Source organism: Rhinolophus ferrumequinum, chromosome 8 (assembly GCF_004115265.2).
Source record: "Rhinolophus ferrumequinum isolate MPI-CBG mRhiFer1 chromosome 8, mRhiFer1_v1.p, whole genome shotgun sequence".
Classification (NCBI taxonomy): domain Eukaryota; kingdom Metazoa; phylum Chordata; class Mammalia; order Chiroptera; family Rhinolophidae; genus Rhinolophus; species Rhinolophus ferrumequinum.
The window spans coordinates 83,866,726-83,888,380 of NC_046291.1; the positions used below are offsets into that span (position 1 = coordinate 83,866,726).

The 21,655-nt window shown below is 44.6% G+C and overlaps 1 protein-coding gene across 1 annotated transcript in view; it reads right to left on the bottom strand.

The window, feature by feature from the left end:
* MGAT5 (alpha-1,6-mannosylglycoprotein 6-beta-N-acetylglucosaminyltransferase) overlaps positions 1-21,655 on the bottom strand; it is a 332,082-nt gene that overhangs the window by 279,472 nt on the left and 30,955 nt on the right. The window contains 1 exon segment of the mRNA XM_033112421.1: positions 5,307-5,356. The gene's annotated coding sequence lies outside the window, so the exon portion shown is untranslated.

The window sequence follows — 21,655 nt, forward strand, 5'->3', positions numbered from 1 at the left end:
TTTCCTGTCAGGGAGAACAGTACCGTGCTGACTAACCACCACTTTGCAGCATAAAAACCAAGACTCCGAGAGACCAGGGTGGGCCTCCCAGCATATGCAGACAGAAACCGAGCTGAGACCCCCCTCCACCTTCTAGGTCAGAGCTATCAAAGGCGGGGCGGGGGTGGGGTGGGGGGGGAAGCCGGTCAGGGGACAGTCCACAGAGTGTTTCTGGTCTATGAAGAGGTAAGTACCAAAATTGAGGGTAAGTGTTCTAGGAACGTTTATAGCAGTTTGATAGGATAATTTATGTTTCTGAATCTAATAATAAAATTGAAGGCTTATTATTTTGGACTTTACTTTTTTTTGTCATTTTTCTAGTAATTGATTTTTACTGTATCAGACCATGATAGCTCAGAATTTTAAAAAACTGTTCTGTTTCTCTGGGCACCCCAAGTCCCCAAACTCTTCAGCAAAATTCCCAAGGCGACTGCACCCCCTTCCCCAATTCTTCCTGCCTCACCCTTACCTGGGCTCTCAATCCTCCAGGCTCAGCAACTCCCTCTACCCTTCCTTTCAAGGTGGTGTCTCTCATTAAGTGAGCGGTGGGGAGCTGTCCACAGGCCCCTCCAATTTGAGCGCTGATTCCTGCAAGCCATCTTGAGGCTCAGACCAAAACGAAGAGTTAAGGGAACGATCAGTCATCCATCAACACAGTTAAAATAACACGGGCTCTGGTCCCAGAAAATGGCCACGGTGAAAGAAGAAGTGACTAGAAACCTGTCAATGGGTCTTACCTACGTTAATTAACCTGAGGCTCAGCCTGCCTGACAGATGCTGTCTGTCCATCATTCTAAACCTGAAAGGCAAAGCGAAATGAACTTCACCTCTCTCCTCCAGGGAGACGGACATACATAGAGAAATCCCATACTGGCTAGGGAAGAAACAAGAGGTTATTCACAAAGCAAGTCATCTGCGTGTCGCATCGATTATGATGAAGTATCACGGGAAGGGACCAGGATGTGGAGGTAGCATCAGCTCTGCCAAGCAGGACCGACTCAACTGCCCGTTATAAGGGAGTCCTGAACTAGCTGGAGGAAAGCACTTACATCCACACTCACCTCCTTGAAACTGAATGAGGAGAAAAGCTGATGGCAGTGATCGCAGTGACATAACGGAATGAAGAAAGGAAACTGGAGCTCAGTGCGGACCCACATAGCACCACCCCTCCTCGGAGACTGGATGTGCTGGGGCTTCGTGTAGGTTGGGGTTCCACACAGACCACAGGTTTTACAACTTCCAGGGACAAAAGGACAGAACTTTCACATAAGCCCACGTAAGCCTCTTTCACAGTTAGTCACAGACATACATCACCAGCAAGATCAGAAAGGCAGGGAATCTAGGGGGAAGTACATGAGTACGTTTTCTCGTAAGTCTCTGTACTTCTCTGGATACTTGAAAATATTGAAAAATTTTTAAATAATTCTTTTCAAGTAAAGCCAGAGAACAGATGCAAGACGCTGTTTTGAAACCTCTTGCCATGAACTGGGAATTCTGCTTAGATCCCGTCAAAACCAGTCACGCCTTATGAAGACAACTGCTCTGCTGCTCCACATTTGGCCTGGTGACGAGACAAGCGGCTGCCCACAGCCCTGACCTCTGACCTCTGCCCAGCAGCCCCGTCTTTCCCTTGGGCCTGGAGGGACACAGGGTTTACTCCACGGTGTTCCTCTAACAATAATGAGCAGCAGCTAGCTACACTATTAGGTGGTGCAAAAGTAATTGCGGTTTTTGCAATTTTTTTTTTTTTAACCTTTTAAACAGCAATTACTTTTGCACCAACCCAATAGAATGCAGCCTTACGGACCCCAAAGCACTTCTTGTTCTCTGAGAAAGAGAACTGAGATGGTGTATGAACGTGTACCACCGGCAAAGGGCCAGAAAGGTGACAAACATTCCTCAGCTGACAATCTTCCCAAAGCCCGTGGCCACCATCCATCTGGCTCCGGAGCCTGTTCCTGCCCCACTCCTGCCTCGCAAGCCATGCACTGGACTTAGCTGCACAGCACACAGATGCGGTCAGGTACTGATTATTTCATAAGACGTGACCAATGCCCTGGGAACCATAGGGAGAAATCTGACCACAGGCAGTGAAGGCGTTCCATTTCATCACTTCGAAGGCCTGCTATCTAAATCCCCATTTCTGTTCCAAGATTACTCATCTTTGATGCCAACCAGAAAATGTCATTACCTTTAAATCCCATATTCTGGAATTGCTGATTAATGTATTTCAATGTCCGCACCACAAAGATAAAAACATAGTCATATGCCGCATGACATTTCAGTCAACAGTCCACATATATGACAATGGTCCCATAAGATTATAATGGAGCAGAAAAATTCCTATCACCTAGTGACACGGTAGCCACCCTAACATCAGCGCAATGCACTGCCCTCGTGTTTGTGGTGATGCTGGTCTAACAAACCTACTGTGCTGCCAGTAGTAGGATAGTCTAGCACATACAATTACATACAGCATATAATACTTGATAACGATAAACAACTATGTTACTGGTTTATGTATTTACTGTAATTTTTATTGTTTTAGAATGTACTCTTTCTACTTATAAACAAGTCTGCTGTAAAACAGTACGCCGTGTTACACTGGCAATAGCCTCGTATGTCTCCTGTGTACCGTGCCTATTGAGTGCATCCTTTTCTCTAGTGCTTGATTTAGTCTCGTGCTGTTTTGTACAGTAACGTGCTGCACAGCCTTGTGGCCTAGGATCAGTAAGCTATCCCACCTGGCCTAGGTGTGTGGGAGAGTGTGCCCTCTAGGTTCGTGTTAAGTGTACTCTATGATGTTTGCACAATGATGAAATTGCCTAATGATGCATTTCTCGGAATATATCCCGCTCATTAAGTGACGCATGACTAAAATGAAATAAACTTTTTCTACCTAAATCTTTTCTCCTTTACATTCATTAGTTCAGCTCACTATGTTGCCATGGACCAGGTTCTGTGCTACCCAGTGGCAGCCATACCTAGCCCTCAACAAACTAAGAGTCTAGACAGGTCCACAGTACATAAAACGCAGTCCAGTTTCATTCTGTTCTTTCTCCACTTTGACAGTATATGTTCACATGATCTACTGGACTAGCTTTGGTTTCCATTTTTATATTCACCAAGAATACCGCATCTTTCTCTTCCAATCATATGTCAAGAAATGAAGCTTAGGAGCTGGTTCTTCCAGAAATTAAGGCATAAAAAAAAACAACAACAAAAACAGGTGCAGGATCTACCAATCCATTTGAGAAACATTTTGGGACATAAATTTCACAGTAATATCTTCTCTTACCACAGTCTCAACGGTAGTCAGTTAAAAAGTCGTTTATTCTCAGAAGCCAAAAAGCTTCCTGATCTAACTGACTCATGTGGTTACACATAAACCTGAGCATAAATGCAGGACAACTTCTTCCTATCTAAATTGGAAGAGAGATGATTTTACCCAATGGGCAATGGACAGCTGCTTCTCCACTTTCGGGAAGACTCAACTATTTCCACACTCCTGGGGGTTGCCAAAGTGTGTAGAGGCCATGTGCTTTATATTCTGAAGACTCTTAAAGGATTATAGGAAATGCAAACTCATCTGTGATATGGCTATCAAGTTATAAACGTCAACGACAGCCAAGTCTGCTGCGTTGGGAACTCCTCCAACAACAGGTTGACAACAACCTAATTCGACAGCTCTGGAGGAGGCTGACAGACAGCTGCTCTTTCAGTAGTGACTCCTAAAGGAGCCAAGAGGCCTCACCAAAGGCAGCTAGGTATGGCGTGCTGAGGGGAGAAGGTGACAACATACTTGATGGCAGACAGACACAGCCCAGGAGCGCCACACAACGCCAATACATCTGCCTGCTCCATGAAGACTGTCAACCACACACAGTGCAGAGCTGAGAGCAGGAGGGAGGTACACACATTGCCATAGAAAGAATCACAGCACAGGAAAGGCAAAAAGATGCTCTTCCCTTCCCATAGCATAAGCCACAGCAACCAGGTGTCAGGGACCAGAGACCCAGCTCTGAGTCTCCATGCCAGCCTTCTACCCCCATCTGCCACGCCTGGCAACTCTTGGAGAGCGGTGAACAGACTTCCCTATCTGCCAACACTCAACTAATCTCCGAACAGACCCTTGAAGATGGATTGTTCAGTTGGCCAGTCTCTCCAATGAAGTCCCATTTCCATTGAGTGATATGTGTGGCGTGTGCGTGTGCACGTGTAGGGTGGTGGATGAAACATGCTTGTTGTGTCTCAGACAAAATCCCATGTCTTTAGAGATTCTAAACCTCTTTGAGGTTCTGAAGGAGACACTTCCCATTTCTCTGATTTCTCCTATTAGGACAAACTCTCAAGGTGACACTAGAGAAAAGCCTCTGATGTAAGTCACATGCTCACATGATTTTCTAGTTCTAATATTAAGGCTTTTATTCGTCGGCTGCTGAGTTGCTAGGGAGTTTTTTCTCCTGTGATGCTGTTTTAGAGACAAAGTGTGTTCAAAGGCCCACATACATAAAAGAAACAAGAATTAGGAGTGCTCAATATTTCATTCGGTTGTTAGCCACATAACCTTGACACCCAAATCCTATCAGCCAGTGAAATTCAAATACTCTGCTTCCAAGTTGAACATCTGATGCACCAAGGTAACTCTCAAGGGTAGCCTGTACAGTGGTTTTAAACCCTACAGACTATTCAGACAGGGAAATAAAGACATATTTAGCAAATTGCTTCCTTCATAAAATATGTTAACTTTGGACTCTAAGAAAATATAGTCCTTGAACAATGGTTCGCTGATATAGACACAGTTTGGTCACTGTGCAATCTTTATGGGTCACACTCCAGCTCACTGCCTTCACTTATATTCATATGGTGGTCATCTGTGTGAGGTCTGCGTGGGGCTGTGGTACAGGGGCCAGCCCTTCTATGTAAGGGTAATTAGCCATAAGCAAGCTTAATAAATCTGTGTTTGATAATGACTGAATAAATAAATGGCTTTCTGCTCCAGTCTCTTTACTAATTCTAGACAGTTGAAATATCCTTGCCCCATTATGCCAAAAGATCGAGTCCACCAGCCTTTAACCAGATAGCCAGAGACGTCCTCTCAGAATTGGGCTGCAATCTTAGAGCCCTGCGTCGTCCTTTGGGACTGCAGTATATGTATTTTGATGGTTTCAAATGCTAACATCTGACTATATGGTCCTCTCCCTCTCAAGGGCAAATATCCTGGATTGTGCTTAGCTGGGTTAATATTTGCTTACTACAGTACTTACATGACCTAATGGATCCTCCGTCAAGGTCCGCTTTAGAACAGTAATCACTCCTGAAATCACAAGGATAAAGACATATGTAAGTTTCTTCTCTTTAAGGACTTGATTCAAGAGCTTCTATGAACTTTGCTCCTCCCAGTTTGGAACCCAGGTGCCTTTTAAGATAGTCTCTCGCCCACCCCACACCAACCCCAAAAAAGGATACCTAAAAATAGCTAGGTGGGAGGCCCTATCACTTCAACATCCAGAGGCATTTGTCTGAAAAATTGTATGATCTCACTCGCTAGGATCCAAATCCATCCGTTATTAGTTCAGCAGGAGCAAGGCTGCATTTGGCCAAGATGAAGCATCTGCACAAAACTGCTCTTTGTTCCAAATCTCAGGAGGCATTAAACCAAAGCTTTTCCCAATCCTAATGCTTTCTGGACTCAACTACATTCATATACACACACAGTCTCAAGTATATGTATACACACAATTTTAAAAACCGATAGCTAGCTCTAGTACAAAAAACTAAGGCATTTACAATGAGATAAAGCCAAGTGAATTACATGCCTGTTCAAATATAACATTATTTATAGCTGCTTCACCTTGAAGAATAAAAAAAGCAATGAAAAGCCATTTTAGAAACATATCTGGTATGTGCTTCTATATAGTTAATATTTTCCCCCTTTAAAACACCTTTATAAAAAAGGAAAAACATGTTCTTTTACACACACACACACACGGTGCGTTTCTGATCTTTGAGGAATTTATCAGCAGAGAATTATAAAACTGAGAGAGCTCAATGGGGAGAGAAGGAGCGAGGGGGAGCGGGGCGGGGGCACTGAAGACCACGCTGCATAGACCCGTCTTCACGCTGACTACCCACAGGTCTTCCAAGACTAACCAAATGGTCTACCTTCTACCTACGGACCTCATAGAAGAGCATATACCATTCTCTGCTGGAAAATGTCTGAGAAATTTGTTATTTTTAATCCAAACAAGCCAATTCCCTCTTTATGGTCTGCAGCATATACCTGCCCTTCCCAGCCTCCACATTTTTGTCTGTGTCAACAATCTCTGAGCAATACCAGAGGATTCCACACTGGGCAACTTGGCAGAGCAGGCTCAACCTACAGTCATTCCAAACCCACCATCTCCACGAGACACTCGGGCCTCAATAAATGCTTACAAAAGAAGGATGGAAGGTTGGAAGGAACTGAATCGATGCCAGTGATCATGTGGCTGCCTTTTCATACCAGCTTTCTGTTTGAGATAGCTTTGAGGTGAAGGAATGATTTTTGAAACTAGATGATCATGATACAGAAAAAGCTGCTAACTCCAGTAAGTCTAGTCATCAAGATGTATTTTGAGAAAATAATCCTAAGCATCTCAGTCAACACACTTTGTGCAGCAGTATAGACTCATAAAATGAATACCCACATGCCTCAGACCTAAATAATATTAACTTATTTTCAATGCTTTTACTCCTTTCTGTACCTTATATGGCAATTTTCCTTGTGAGTAATGGGATCACGTGGAAGGGCAGTAGGTGACTACATATGAATCATACCAGTAGTAACAATGTAAGATTAAAAAGAAAGTTCATGATGTACCAAAATAAAAAAAGTTCCTTATCCTTTATCTCCCCTGAAGCTTTCAAGTGTGGATTTGTTTTTCTTTAATAATACACTAATTAAGAACTCAATCTTGATTTTACCTTAAGACTCTGATAAGCAACTCCCTGAGTCATATGAAAACCATTTTATTACCCTTGGCTGTATATATTAGAAAAATTCATGGTCACCAAGAAACCGAAAGGCCATTCATTTCTATACTCAGCAAAGCTTTAATGTTCAACTAATCTTAAATATCATTTCCTGCGGAGCCAAGGATATAACATTAATGAAAGTTTATAGCCATTTCTGGCTGTGCCTGTAGATAAAGAAAATGTTGAAGGAAGTCCTTTGTCCTTCCTAATTTTCAAAACAGCACCACTCCACAGCTTGCATCAAGATTTCACCCAAAAGTATCTTTTCGAGGGATTAACAGGCTCCCTTCTTGGGCTTATGTTTTTATTTTTCCTCCCTTTCTTAATTATACCATAACTCTGAAAGCATTTGTAAATAGAGATCATGGGACTGCAATCCAATCTAGAGAGAAGAATAAGGCAGCAATCACAGGGGACAGACAGTAAAAGAGTAGCTAGGAAAAACTGGAATCTTATTTTCAACCAACATTTACCCCTTTCATTTTATCTTTTGGATAAAAGGTATTACAAATGGCCCACAGACAAAATAATCTACTTGGTTAGCTCTGCACTATAGAGTGGCATTCTATTACAAATCTGCATCTGAATTTCTGGCCTATACCTCTCACCCCCATTCAAAGCATCTCAAAGGTGGGCCATGATAGAGCAAGCATGTTCAAGGACCACCTACCTCTACAGTGTCTACTTAGGATCTGAAGACACAATCGAGGCAGATTCTAGACCTGTGGGTCTCACACCTCCCTACCCCCGCATGCCCTGCAGCACTGGAATCTGTTGGGTTGATCTCTTTTCAGTTGTACACTCAAGCTTTTCATCTTCTTACTCCCTATGGACAGTGTCTCTCCCAAGAGAGTCTCAGAATCTCAGCACAAAAACCATGGACATAACTCAAAGCAGGCTCTCGCTCTCTCCTTTTCCACAGCCTTATAAGAAAAGGTGGCTCATTGAGAACACCAAAGAAACACAGCTGAAAGGAGTTTATGGTTTTGCCTAAAATATCTTCACGTCTAGAGAAAAGATTTCAAATGGTAAGACCATCTGTGGTATACACTAGAAACAAATAATGACCTTGTGTATAAGCTTTACGCCATTCAATCTTCCTTCTCGAACATCATATGGTCACATAGAAAAAGACCCCGTAACAACAATGCTGGCTTCGTGCATCTTGCATTTTATGTTGGGCAGAGCTGATCAATTCACCATTCAGTGAAATTTTGCACAGTTACAAAGATCTAGAGTGGTCCTTGACGTCGGAACTTAAACAATCTTAACCTTAAATACATCTGGTTTCATCACACTTCAACAAACTTCCTACTAGCTAGCATCTTTCCATTTCAGTGAGGCCTCTCATCACGCCTCCACTGAAAGCTTCTCAAAATATAATCAAATCTAAACCTGTCCCACATCGCTCTGATAGCCTGGACTCAAACACAGAGGTCCAACCCTCACAAACCGTATGTGGGCAACCAAGTGCCTCTCCAAGCCTGTGTCCTCCTGTGTTGGAATCAGAGGTGATCACAGTGCCGCAGTCAGAAATAATGGCAGGGAACCATGAACTAACACAATAGAACCAGAGGACAGCTGCTGATCAGTCAGAGAGGCAGCAAGCCCTCTACAAACGTTCGCAGTTATTACTGTGGTTGTTACTGTTATACAAGGACAATAATAGGATAACAAAAGGGCAGTTCTAGAACCAATCAGAAGCCTGGAACCACAGGCGCAGGTGGTGCCCAATGTGCTACATTTTCATTTTGCTGACTGCTCTTTCGTCAAGTAGGTTGATAGTGACGATGCTTTAGTGCCTTGGGACCTAGAATACCTACCCTCAGGTAAAATGACTGTTCTCCTACGGATGCTCCCCAGGTAAACAGTGTTTGATTAACAAATGAGGGGAAAAAATATTCAAACCCTGTGACTTCATCATTAACTTGGACTATAGAAATAACTTGGACTATAGAAATAATAGTTATAGCTACCAAAGTTTATCCAAGATTTTACTAAGACATGACGACAGCAGGCCAGCAGAACAGTTAGTTATCTAGGTTTACAACTGCTTTTAATGTTCATTTATGTCACCAAGAGCAAATCCTCTTCACAAAACTTGCATGCCACCCCAAGCAAAACTTCTTATTTTCATCAAAATTTTAATAGGTGCTTAGGGAATTAATCCTAAAATCCTGCTTCTGGAACCATTCTCAAGTTACACCTGGTTCTGTCCCTTCAGCCTAATGGTTCCCATTGTTGCAGTCCCTGAACTAGTAACACAAATATCATCGAGGAAGTTGGAATACAAAATCTCAGAACCTCACATACCTACTGAATCAGGAATTCAGTTGCTCATGGCAATCTGAACAAGCCCTCCAGGAAACTGGGAAACACACTCAAATTTGAGAACCACGGCCAATAAGCCATTGCCATGTGGGCTGGGACATCATTTCAGACAGCTCTGTTCCTTAAACTATCTGGCATTTTTCTGTTCCTTAAAAATCTGCTATAGTATGATGTCAAATATTCCTTTCTATTTTTAAATCCTGATAATGAGGCTGAGGATGATTCATTCGGCACCGTATGTGATCACTTAAATCGTAAGCCTCATTGTCTCCCACCCCTAATGGAAGGTGACTGCTGCCTGTCATTTCTGATGTAATTACAGGCATGATTCAGTAACAAAAGCTTGTCCTTTATCAACCTCGGCAAAAGCCATAATAGTTATAATTATAATGCCCCATTCTTTTCCATAATGTGTTCATAATAATGTATCCTTTGAAACTTATCATACCAAATGTCATAACGAGGAAACACAGAACCCAGGTCAAATTTAGTTTACTGTAAACAGAGATCAAAACTGCAAGTGTTTGGGCAAACCTTTTTCAATTGACAGGAAACAAGTATACATTAACCATCTGGCTTTATCTCATTTGTCTCAGTGAAATATGTAAACAAGAAAGCTGATTTAATGCTTACCATGAGTCCTAAGATGACCTCACAATACCGAATGGTCTTATCACCAGACGCCACGCATCATCTAATTATCAAAGCAAGAAGCATTAAGGGGTACTTCCTAAATAATAAATAACCCTTTTCTATACCTTTCATTTGTTGAAGCGTGTATTAATTCAGAGAAGTTAATTTCATACCTGCTGTGAAATATCCTGATAAATTGTGAATACCAACATATTAATTTCCCTTTCCTTTTTGATTAATTTCATACTTATGCTGGGTAAGAAAGGCGAGATTAATGATGTGTGGAAGACAATGTTCAGTTCTTGTAAAATACTATATCAACCTCAAGTGTTCAAGTAAACAGAACCCAGATAAGGAAATAATAATGGAATCATCTCTAGGAGGTGTCCAAGGTGCCATGCAAATAAATGCCCAAAAACCTGGAGGCCGTTTAAGCTGTAAATTCCACTTAATACTCTTCTGGGACAGGAGGAGAATTAAAAGCTGGAATTCTGAAGATAAGCTTGTGCCCTTACCACTGACTGAAGAGTTCAATTTATTTATCATTCTACAAGTCTCAATTTTCCAAGGGTCCCTCTATGTATTACTTAGCCTCTTCACACCCTTCTTGCCTTCTTGACTCTGCGACACTCAAAACACCTAGCTCAATATGTGTGAAGAGACAGGTCTCCCTCATCAGAAGATATAAGAAAAGGAGAAAGAATTCAGTTTCATCATGCAGTTTTAGATAATCAGGGATCTTAGTGTATATATGGTAATCCTATTTTGATAATAAGGCCTCCATTAATTGAGAACCTGCTATGTGCCAAAATATCAGGAGCTCTGTATAAGGTATCTAACATAATAATAGCTCTTTGAGGTAGTACTATTATATTTTGTAGATAAAGAAACAGGCTCAAGGTCAGCCTGGTGGCTCAGGTGGTTGGAGCGCCATGCTCCTAACACCAGTTCGATTCCCACATGGACCAGTGAGCTGCACCCTTTACAGCTAAGATTGTGAACAACGGCTCTCCCTGGAGCTGAGCTGCCATGGGCTGCCATGAGTGGCCGGCAGCCAGCGAGAGCTGCCGTGAGCTGCTGTGAGTGGCCGACCGACAACTGGCGACCAATTGTCTCAGCCGGGGGAGCGCAAGGCTCATAATACCAGCGTGGGCCAGGGAGCTGTGTCCTACACAACTAGACTGAGAAACAACGGCTTGAACCAGAGTTGGGGGCGGGGGTGGGCATAGAAGAAGGGGGAAAAATAAAAAAACACGCTCAGAAAGCCAAATCTCTTGCCTGGGTGACCCCCGTCTTCACACAGATCTGCCAGGCTCCTACACCACACTGCTTCCCTAGGAGCATGAGTAAACAAACCATTTGCGGCTGCCTAGACATTATTCCAGAAGACCCGAAAGCCACATGCTTGCCATTTTCATCTAAAAGCTTCCTTGCCTACGCCAGCTACAAATGACCCAAATCTTCCTGGAATGCCAACATTTAAATACAACTTCCCAATTCTATGCTGTTAGGTTTTCTACTATCCACCGGAGTACCCTGTGTCTTAAACCTCCCCTCGAAAGAAACCCACCCGAAGAAGACCGACATCCAAGGCCTAAACGCAGCCCTCAGTCATCTCCGCCCATCGTCTACAGCAGTGCGCTCCAATATGAGAGCCGCGACTACATGTGGCTAGCTCAAAATTAAAATACAAAAGTCAGTTCCCCAGACACATGAACAACATTTCCAATGCTCAACAGATACACATGGCTTGTGGCTCTCATGTCGGACAGCACAGACATAAAACATCTCCGTCACGGCAGAAAGTTCTGCTGGACAGGGCCGGTGTAGAGATATTGCAGGGCAGTGCCTTTTCATCTAATATCCTACCAACAACTGTGCAGACGACAGAGCATCTTAACCACAGGACGAGGTAAGAGTTTCGTCAGACTAACTGTGGCAAGCCTATGTGTCTTTAGATACCATCTTTCAAGGAATAACATTCCTTGAGAAGTTAGGTCACTTGGTAAACTTATAAATAAGGCAAGCAGACCAGCCGCGCAGGACAGAGAAGCACTAAGAAACAATCATCACAAGCCCATCCAGTCCGGAATAACCATTCTTTGCAAATGCAGTCTGGAGTCCCTAGGAGCAACGACAAAGACACACACGGCCACCCACACAGGGCCATCCCTGAGGCAAGTCCTCACTAAAACTCTCTCCAAGTGAGGAGTTAATCTTTGCTATTCCTCCTTGGCAAGACACGGTCCCCAAATTTGGTCTCTTGTTTGTGATTATTAAAGAAGTCAATACAAAGAAACCACCTTTCAAATCACTATTTCCTACCAATCACTTTCACTTAATTGCTTCCCCACAAGTTGGATGATTAGCAATGAGACAAGCTCTTGGTGACAATGACAGTCTGATTACAAGCCAGAAAAGAGAACCTCAATCCTCACAGTGACACCTGACCTGGAAGGAGTTATTTAAAAATACTTCCAGGAATTAAAAAGTTGAGATACTCTGGGTATAGCTCCTATTTGAGGGGTGAGGGGGGTCCCTAAAATGCAGTGTTGGTTACTAATGAATAAGAACAGCCCCAGGGGGGACACACAGAGTGACAAACAGGCAAAGTCACTGACCTGACCTTCAACGACTACAACCTACAAGTGCCCTAAACATGCATTTCTTCTCTCTCCTTCGGGCCCTCATTGCTTTCCCCTTCCTCCCTCCCTGCTCTCTGTGCACCAGGCCCCTGAGATTGAACTCGATGCCCAAGACAAGGCAGCCATCACAGCAGCCAACACTGGTCTATAAAGTGTTGAATGCCACCTCCACTGCCAACTCCTTTAAGCATTTTTAGAAAGCCCGTGATGGTCTCAAATTGGTATAGAGGTCAGACCTAGGCCTCTCGGACCACAGTGATAAAGTAACGAACGGAAACTTTGTAAAGCTAGGACAAGAAATCAAGATAGAGAGTTTTCTAATACATATGCAAATCAATTCATCCTTGGGATGGGGGTGATGGTGAACTAACGTGTTCCTCCCTGAGAGCCTAAGAAAGTCATCTGATCCTGGATAACTGTTCCTTTCTCCTCTAGCCTCTCTCCGAGCTCCCGCCCCCTCAGTCACATCAGAAAGGCCGATTTCTGCCTCTTCCCAATATTACTCACCTTTGCTTAAAGACCCTAGACAGCCAACTGACGTACTCACCCTAACGAGAGTTCCAGCATTAACAATTTTCTGCCCAGTAGTTCACAGCAGTTTTGTAACCGGGCAGAACTTTCTCCAGCCTCATCCCCTGTCCCTCCCTCCCAATCCATTCCTGAACACCTGCCAGATGAACCTTGGGAAACACCCCCCCTCCCCCAGAGCCAGACCTTTCGGAGTCAATAAGGTGAGTTAGGTACCATCATCTCTAAGATCAAAGCCTGGCCTGTGAAGCCCTCCTGAGTCAGGAAAAATTGTTTGCTCACGCCAGCTAGTCTACTTTTTCTCCCTGTCATCTTCAGATTTTTCCTGCCCCCAATACAAGCATACACCTTGTGTTACTATGCTTCACAGGTGTTTTCTGTTTTTAGGAATTGACGGTAAGACCATCCACCAGCAAAAAGTTTACTACTCTGTTGCAACAGGCGATTTTGGTGATTACAACTGAACCACCTGTATATCCAACCTACCTTTCCATAACACAAACAACATTCCACTCTACGAAACTTTCCTAGACCTGAAGTGCCTGTTCCTTCCTGTGTATGGTAATTCCCATAACCAGACTGGCCACTCCTCAAGAGCGGGACATGTCTTATACTTCCTGGTGTCTCTGAATAGCATTTGAGACCCAGAATCTTACACAAAATTGACACTGTGAGTACTTGATAACCCACTGAAAATAGTTTCTATCCGTGCTTGCAAATTCATTGTTCCAACAGTGGCTTTCTCAGACCACAAGACTCCTTCAATTTTTCATCTGCACACTGTGAGCCCACGAAGGATCTATGCTGAGGGAAGGCGCTGGGCTCTGGACTCAGGCTGCCTTGTGAATTCCACCTCCACCATTTACATATCAGGCAAGGCACTTAACACTGCTGAGCCTCAGTTTCATCTTCGGTGAAACCAAAGTAATAACATTAGCAACCCAGCCATGGTCGCTGAGCCTCAGACAATGATAAAGTACTTAGCATAGTACCTAGCACACAGCAAGCATTCAATAAATGTTACCTGGATCCTTTTTTCTCCTATTGTTAGTAAATCTCCTTTAGGGCACGTGTGTCATAATAGAAATACATGATTATGGGACTGAAACTGACCTGTGTTCAAATCCCAACTCTGTCCAGATTCTAGCTGTGGGACCTTAGGGAAATTACTCAACCACTTGGCTTCAGGATTTTTATCTGTAAAATGGGATTCATGATCAACCTCAAAGAGTTAATCTGACAATTAAATGAGAGAAAAGTGCCGAATACATAGTCAGCGACTGTTAGAGGCATTTACTAAATACGGTTGTAATTCAGTCAAAACAAAACTGACAAGGAAAAAAACACCCTGTGTACTACCATCGCTATCATCTCCTTCCCGTCACATTCTTTAAGACCATAAAACGGGCCCCACCACCTGCCAGAGTCTTCAGCCAGAGTCCTCAACAGTGAATGCAAGGAATGATTACACTGAGAGAAGCAAAGAGACCCATTTCTTTAAGGCAAATACATGTATCCTCATTTTTACCACTTTGCCAAACTCCAAATATTCCTATCTACTCATATTTTATGCAGAACACTAGTGAGGCCATTCCTGAAAAGAAAATACACTAGTACTATTGATTACCTTTTTAAAATGAGTCTAGGATTGAAACCATTCTAACAAAAAAAAGAGCCCAAAAAGCTGAGAGAAAAATTCAGATTTGAAATAAATATTCAAACAAGTGGATACAACGTTACAACCCCACAAAAGGCTGTCCCAGCCAGGATCACACCCTTATTGGAAAAATAAACTCTACTCTTTCAGATTAGTTTGCAAGTTTTAAAAAAAACTCAGAGCAAAGAGAGGCCTGGTGCCTCCATGCTTCCCTTCCGAAGAGCCGTGTGGTTCCTGGCTTCTACTTCCTCTGGGCTGGAGCTCGAGTCCAGGGTCCCAGGAGGCCCAAGGGGTGAATCCCTGGCTCAGATCCCTCAACTGCTGGAGGGGAGACGAAGGGCAAGAAGCCAGCAGTCAGAAGTTATATAAGTTGCCAGGTAACCTGGTTCCCACCAGAAATATGTGCGTTCTTGGTGATGGTCTTACTCCACAGAGCTGAAAAATGGCTTCACTTCCTTCCCACTTTCCCAGGCCCAGCCCGGAGCAGGGCCCAGCAGCTCCCTCCACTCACTGGATTTGCTCAGGCACATAGGCTCTTACCCTCGTCCTGCTCAGTCAACCGATGCAAGGATAGTGACTCCCTGTGACGCAGGCCGAGGAAGGCTTGTCGGAATCCAGGGTGAGTGAGCTGTGCTTCCCAAAGGCCTACATTTCTCTAGTAAAGGTGCAACATCCCGACCACCCCCAAATACTCCACGCAGCTCTCTGCCTCCACACTTCCTCACCTCCTTATACCACCACCTCCAGCTGTCCTCATTTTTCCTCACCCAACGTGTCCCAGGGCTCGCAGATGTTCCTTAATAAAACTTTGAGGTCAGCTGCATCCTCCTGGCTGATGATAGCCTGAAGTTCACCAGAAGTATCAGATACCACTAATGAGCAGAGCAGATTGCTCCCTGACAAGCCAGATGCTCCAGTACCAGTAGCTTTTACAACAATCCCTTTGAGGAGCTCTTAATACTATCATTTGCAGATGAAGGAATGGAGACGTGGAGTTTAAGGGACCCACACCAAGTCCTGCAGCTGACAGCCAAGGCAGGACGGGAACCCCAAGCATCTAGTCACAGCACCCTCACCTGTAATCTTTGTACTGGTGTTGTACCTTCTAAGCACTCTCGGCCTTTCACAGTCCTTTCCCTAGGGTGCTGGAGGAAGGAAAGACTTCTTAGGCCCAACAAACCATCATCAGGAGCTGGTTGGGGCAGGGAGGATGCTGCGAGCGCCTGGAAGGGCAGTTGTCACATTTCAGTCTCTTCCTGAAAGTCAAGGGGACATTAACCCCTCGGCAGGGCCCTACGTCCCTGCATGGTACTCGGGACACTAGTGGGGAACAAAGTCTTGATGCACAGGTTCAGATAGAGTGAGTAACAGCTTTATTTGGGAGCCATTGTCTCTCCAGAGGCCAGTGCTCTGGTCAGCACAGAAGGTTATAAAGAATAGATTTTAATAATGAACCAAGTCCCAGAGTCAACCGGGATGGAGAAGGTCCCTGGTCCGGGAGAGACGACTGGGCCCAGGACGGGTCTGAGGCGAGCTGGTCTTGCAAGGAAGAACTTCGGAGAGTCCCGATGTCGCGGCTTACACCTCGCAGAGGGTCTCAGCCTGAGCGCCCAGGGACCACTCAGGGCCTTGCTCTGGAGTTCTGCTGTTATCCTCTTTTCCTCGGACTTGTTTACTTCTTGGGTGACAACCGGAAGTCGCTTGTCAGGACTTGTTTACCTCTTAGATGATAACTAGAAGTTGTTTTGGTGAATGTGTTTATCACTCAATTTTGTTATGCTCAGTTTCACACAAAAACATGTTTTTCACTTCACTCTTGTCAGTCTCACACGTGTGCGGCCATACTTCTATCCCTACTAGTAAACAACTTTTTTGCAAACCTCAATCCAACATCTATATTTTATATGCTCTATACAGAGGACCAGCTGTGTCCACCCCGACCCACACCGACAGCTGCACCTCCCAGTATCAGTATCCTCCAGAGCAGCGGAAGTAAAAATTGAAACTCACCACGTAGGCCAGGCTGCACTGCCACACTAATCAGGCAAATGCGTTTGATTTGTTTGGTGTAACTCCGTCCTCATTTCCTGGCCTGAAACCAGGGGCCCAGAGCTCAAGGATCTGCATATTCACTCACCAGGTGACTCATGCCATTTCAGAACCACGGGACCCCTGCCCTTTCCCAGGGCCCCAATAGTCAAGGTAGAGTTGGGAAAGGGATGTCAGACTCCCCACAGGAACTTTTAAAAAGACATGTCACACCCCCAACAACAACAAAACAAGTAAACAAAAAAGCCCAGAATCTTCTAGGGCATAACGAGTAAAAAGAGGAGCTGGAAGTCGTGATTAACTCCCTTTGTGGGCCAGTATAAGGCCCCAGCCCCCCTTTTTTCCTGAGCAACCTTGTCATGGTTCAAATGATTTAATGTTCCCACCTCCAGAGATTCATTTAGCAGGCTCATTTCAAGCGAACAAAAAGGAGTGAGGAGAGAGGGAGAAAGAAAGAAAAAGACAGAAAGAAGGGAGGGAGGGGAAGAAAGAGAGAAGTCCTGAGGAAGCCTTTTACATGACAGTGTGACAGGAATAACAGGAAACACACACACACACACTATGAATAGGATTTAGACCAGCTCTCTCCAAAGGTAAAACAGTGCAAGCCACACATGTAACTGTATATGTTCCAGTAGCCACATGGAAAAGGTAAAAACAGACAAGTGAAGCGAAGTTTAGTAACGCAGTTTAACCCAATATGTCCAAAATATTATTGTAAAACATGCAGTTGGCATTTAAACCTAATTAATGAAATCAGATTCTTTTCTTCACACTAAGGCTCCAAATTTCAGTGTGTATTCTACATTTACATCATATCTCAATTCTGATTAGCTGCTATTTCAATTGCTCAACAGCCACACGTGGCTAGTGGCGTCCATGCTAGACAGTCCAGATTTAGACAGAGATGGGAAGGGAAAGAGGAAGAGAAGGGGTGAGACTAAGGTCTTGAACAAAGAACGAAGGGAGGAGGACATCCAGGATCACCCATGACCCACAATCTGTGCTCATTAGGGTTAGATGTAATGAACCTTGAGACTCAACAGTGAGTATGTTAGCAGTATTTGTTAACTAACAGCTGGTGTCACCATTTTTGTGCCCAAAAGTACCAGGCCCACACTGAAGAATGAGGGTCCATGACCAAATGCATACTCAGTAACATGGTGCCCAGTTGTACATCACACATATCTTCTGGACACCAAGCAACCGTCTGCACCCCTGACACCCACCCACATAGAGATCAGGCCTCCAAGGAAAACAGGTGGAGAGCAAAGCTCCACCCAAGGAAATAAAACAGTTCCCTCCCATGTAGAGGCTGTGTAGGGCACATGGGACATAGGCAAGTGATAAAAGGAGCAGGAAGACAGCTTACCACTTGTGGTGGGCAGAATAATGCCCCCTACCCAAAGCTATCCTTGTCCCAACTCCCAGAATCTGTGACTACTCGTGTGTTACACGGCAAAAGGGATTTTGCTGATGTTATTATGTTAAGGATCTTGAGTTGGAACATTATCGTGGATTATCCCAATGGTTATCCTAACGTAATCATAAGGGTCCTTATGAAACAGAGGCAGGAGGGTCAGAGTTAGAGAAGCACGTGTAATTAATCACGGAAGCAGACATCAGAGTGACTTGATCATTTGCTTGGGGGGTGGCCATGAGCCACGGAGCACATGGCTGCCTCTAGAAGCTGGAAAATGCAAGGAAACAGAATCTTCCTGTAGGACCTCTAGAAAGAAAGCAATCCTGCTGACACCTTCACTTTAGCCCAGGGAGTCCTACTCTGGACTTCTGACCTCCAGAACTACAAGATAACAAATTTGGGTGAAGCCACCAAGTTTGTAGTAATTTGGTACAGCAGCAACAGGACACTAACTACCATTTGTAGAGTGGTCCGTTACACACACACACTGGTCACGATGACCCTTTAAGGAATCAGTAGCACTAACTGTCCTTGTCGTGTTAGTAGTGATGGTAACGGCCACCACTCACTGCCAGCTTCCTACATCTCAAGCATCCTGCTCACTCCTTCACAAACTTTTGAAAAATACACTTCTCGTGTTAGAACAACTTTAGATTTACTGAAAAGTTGCAAAAATAGTACAGGGTCCCTATAATTGTTCCCCAGCTTCGTCAGGGCTCACATCTTACACAAGCATGACACCTTTGTCAAAAGCCAACCAAGGAACATCAGTACAATACCATTAATTACACTACAGACTTTATTTGGATTCCAGCCGTTTTCACAGGTATCCTATCTTCCCCCAAACCTGATGAGGTAAGTGCCACTCTAAGCCCAGTACGATTAAGGCTTAGTAAGCTTCAATCACTTGCTCAAGACAACTTGATTCCTCGGCTTGACTCCTACACCGCAAGCTTCCCTAGATATCATCCCCTCCATCCTACTGGACAGGAAACCCAACAAGAAGCTAATTACCTACAGGCGTGCTCCCAGAAGCAGCATCAAACCTGGATGTGTCTGACTCTAAGGGCCTCGCTCCAGTGTCACCACCTCCCTCCCTGACACTGAGCAAGGAGGGGCCGCGTGGGGACATGAAAAGCTCCTGAAACCCATGAAAATATCATGATGGCTGTGCCAGGAAAGGAGGGGATCATGCTTCTGGAAACTGCCTAACTTGTTCTAAGGCCACTAGAAAACCTAAGAGCTTTCTTGTGGCTCTCAGTCAGCGAGGAGAAACCCAAGAGGGCCCACTAAAGAGTCCTTTACAAGGAACATTTCTAGAGGAATGTGCAGCAGGATTTGCCATCAATAGCGATCCTAAATCTAGCTTCAATCAAACCACCGGGATCCGTGGTTTGGGGCCTTAACAATGTGATCACAATCAACTTCTTTAGAACATTCTTCTCCTGGGGGATTCTGAATCTCAGACCTTTCTAGCCCCATAGATTGTACCACCTGAGCAACAAAAGAAGCAGGAAGAAGAGCTTGTTTCCACTGTGAGGTCGTTAGCCAGCCTTATACAGAACTATACACAGCAAGTGGGACAGGAACTAGGACAAACTCACCCGGATGGCCCATAACAAGCCACCTTGATTCCTTCTCTCCTAGCCTTTATTGCCTTTGTGGCATTCCATGATCCAGCAGGTCTCTGGACACTGTTCCAGTAACCGCTATCTCTGTATAGGCAGACCTCAGAGATACTGCAGGCTCGGTTCCCCCCGCAGTAAAGCGAGTATCACAATACAGCGAGTCGTAATTTTTGCTGGAGGGTCTTGTCATCAATTTGTAAAAAGAAAACGCGGTATGTGTGAAGTGCATTTAAATGAAGCACAATAACATAAGGTCTGCCCGTGTCTCAGTGGTTCTCAGTGTGGCCCCCAAACCAGCATCACCTGGGAACTTAGAGATGCAAATGCTCAGGCCCCATCCCACTCTGACAGAATCAGAAACTCTGAGGGTGGGCCCAATGAGCTTGAGTTTTAACAAGCCCTCCAGGTGTTTCTGATTCACGCTACATTTTGAAAACCACAAGCCTCTATAATTCCCCACTCCATGGCTGACCTGTGACCTAGAATGTGTTCAGAGAGGTCTCTGTCTTCAAATAAACACTGTCACACATGGACTACGGGCCTGGAAAAGACGCTCACAAGCCCAGTTGGGGTGGCACATTCATTCAGCACACTTAGGGAGCAGTAGAGGCCAGACCTGTACTACCGTGTTTCCCCAAAAATAAGACCTATCCGGAAAATAAGCCCGAGCATGATTTTTCAAGATGCTCATAATATAAAATAAGCCCTACTGTAGTTCCCCAAAAATAAGACCGGGTCTTTCTTTTTTTAAGATTTTTATTGGGGAAGGGGAACAGAACTTTATTAGGGAACAGTGTGTACTTCCAGGTCTTTTTCCAAGTCAAGTTGTTCTTTCAATCTTAGTTGTGAAGGGCGCAGCTCAGCTCCAGGTCCAGTTGCCGTTGTTAGTTGCAGGGGGCGCAGCCCACCATCCCTTGGGGGAGTCGAACCGGCAACCTTGTGGTTGAGAGGACACACTCCAACCAACTGAGCTCTCTGGGAACTTAATGGCAGCTCAGCTCAAGGTGCCATGTTCAATCTTAGTTGCAGGGGGCGCAGCCCACCATCCCTTGCGGGAGTCGAGGAATCGAATCGGCAACATTGTGGTTGAGAGCCCACTGGCCCATGTGGGAATCGAACCGGCAGCCTTCAGAGTTAGGAAGCACGGAGCTCCAACCGGCTGAGCCACCGGGCTGGCCCAAGACCGGGTCTTATATGAATTTTTGCTCCAAAAGACGCATTAGGGCTTATGTTCAAGGGATGTCATTCTGCAAAATCATGCTAGGGCTTATTTTCCGGTTAGGTCTTATTTTCGGGGAAACAAGGTAGTACTCTCATAAACACTGGTCAGATTCAAACTGAGTGGTAAAAAGAGGTTGCTTGTTCACACTTTAACAAGCAGTGTTTCCTTTACCAACCTTGATTGCCTCACAGTTCATTAGGGGAAGAATGACAGGATGTTCATCAGAGTGTCTTACTCCTGTTCCAGAAAAGTCCTGCCTGTGACTTGGTAAAATGGTCTTGGAGAAGCTTGGTATTCAAAGGGGTATGGTCAGTGTTACCTGACTTTAATTTAAAAAGGGGGGTGGGGTATGAAAGCTTCACCCCAATCATCCTACAGAGCCTAAGAATCAAAGTCACTGACTGAGATCTGTGTTGGCAGTAGGGACATCCCAACCAACCAGTGGAGCCACTCGGCTTCCTGTCTCCCATGCCAGGAAGAATC